Genomic DNA, 2350 nt, shown 5'->3' with positions numbered 1-2350 from the left:
ACAGCCACAACTTTCTGCTACTCCAGCAACCCCTTTGCTCCCTTTGACTGGTCACAGCTGCACGTACCTTAGGTGTAACATCATGGTTATGCAATGCTGACTCTCCCACTCTACTCTTATCGTGCCTCTCTTCTACTTGTGCAAGCAGAAGCCAAGATGGAGTCCAGCAATGGCCTCCAGCTCAGGCATTTCTCAACCTTCCTTTTCCAAGCCTGCACTGCTCCCACTGGCTCAGAGGTGAGCTGGGACCACCAAACACCCCTGAACTGCAGCCCAGGAGGGCACAGTTCTCTGCTCTCTGACCAGAACAAACCTGGGAAGGCATGAACACCCAGGCTGCCCAGCACACTCCTAAACCCAAGTGATGCAGACTCTGCAGGGATGAGGACTTGTTCCCAAATACATCACTGCATCTCTGGGCCCCTCTCATTTCTAGGTCACCATGACTTCCTCAATCATCCTGTTCACCAGCACTAAAGGAGCACAGATGTACTCTCAAGGGAGTGAGTGTGAACCAGAACCCTCATCTCTGGAACGCTTCCCAGGAAGAACCATCTCCTCACCATCACGTATCCCAAAGTACCTAAGGAGAAGGGAGAGCAGGAAATGAAGCAGAAGAGTGAGTTCCTAGAATTTTTGCCACTTTATCCCTTTAAAGTTCTCAAGCAGGATTTACAATCATCTTCAGAGAACAGTGTTGTGCCAACAGGCAGGCAGGAAACAACCACAGTGAGATACAGATCTGTGATGCTTTAATTAAAACACAGGTAAACTGTGAACAGCAGCAGAGCTCTGCGTGTTTCTTATGTCACTCAGTCACTGCTGTGTGCCCTGGAGGCTGCCAGGTGTCGCAGCCTGCTCTCCATGCCACTGCAGGGCGCAGGGCACAATGGGACCTGCCTGTTGTGCAGAGCTGTGTCCTAGTGCTAGTCCCACGACTGAGGGATTCTGGTGCACAGCAGCAGTGAAAAGGTGCACCTGAACATGTGACTGAACTGCACCAGGGCAGGAAGTGTTTCATTCCATACTGCAGACTAAAATGTATTCAGAAGAGAAATGAGTCTCTAAAAGTATGGCCCAGGCAGATTCCCCCAGTGGGGAGGTAAAGACCCATCTTTCTGATCTACCACTTTTGGCAGGGAGTGCAGCCAGAATGTAGGACACAGGTGGCCATAAGCAGCATTAAACAGTGGGGGGTCTGGCAGCACAGTACTGTCCCACTGGACAGTGTGGGATCCTCCCTGTGACCCTGATAACAAAGCAACAGCAGGAAGTGGTGCAGTGCTGCTGGCCATGGCTGCCATCAGCAACAAAAACACAGAAAGCCCTTTAAAGATTGCAATGACAGAAATGAAACCCTTCCCTTCTTATGCAATGCTTGCCCTTCCTCAGCAGAGATTAAATCAATATGAGACCAAGCAAAGTCAATGGTTTATTTCAAGGGGTTTGAATTGGGCTTTGTAGGCAAAAAGGCATCAGCCTTGTTTCAAACTCCAGGAAGACACGTTGGTATTTCCATTCCACATCTATTTGTAGTACTGAAACGTGACTTTGTTCCTTTTTAGTCCTGTTTAGATGTTACATTACTTTAAAATAATCTCTGTCTGGAAAGACCAGTCAAGTTTGGGGCTGGAATTATCCCTGGAGAAGCTTAGGGATCCCCCTTGTCAGTGAATGAGGACCACCTTGAAGGAAGGTAAGGAGAACCTTGTGGTTGTAAGTCCCCATCCTTTCTTCTGGGGTCTGTCAGTAGCTGTGCTGTGCTGTAGTGTTGGGTGGTGAACCCAGCACACACAAACATGTGCACACACAAACACAGGCACACACGTTCTAACAGAGCCACCAAACCCCAAAGACATGCACACATGTGCTAACAGAGCCACCAAACCCCACGCACCATGTCAGCAGCTTTGCTGCACAGCCTGGAGAACATGAACAGCAGCAGAAAGGGAACTTTCCCATAATTTCTGGGGATATGCTGCAGTTGTAGGCCAACTTACATAACTGATTTAGCTGAACAGAATTGCTTTCTGCCTTTAATCTGCTCAACAGTTTATCTTTGCAGTCGTGATCGGTTGAGCTCTCTTTAAACCATTTTGGATTAGGGTTCTGCTGAAACATGTTAAAAGCTTAGCTTTGTTTATTTTTGTCAAGAATGGGGGAGGGATATCAGGTTAAATGTTCAAGCAGTAGTTTATGAATGGCTGTTTCTCTTGCACAGCAATCGATATGCTCAGGTACCAAATGCAAGGCACAGCTAAATGCTTTGAGTGGCAGCACTAGTTGCTGGAATAGGAATATTTGTGAATGCACTATAAAAATAAAATAGGAAAAAAAAGAGGAAACTTAA

Source organism: Taeniopygia guttata, chromosome 5 (genome assembly GCF_048771995.1).
Source record: "Taeniopygia guttata chromosome 5, bTaeGut7.mat, whole genome shotgun sequence".
Taxonomy (NCBI): Eukaryota; Metazoa; Chordata; class Aves; order Passeriformes; family Estrildidae; genus Taeniopygia; species Taeniopygia guttata.
This window is presented reverse-complemented; position numbering follows the sequence as displayed.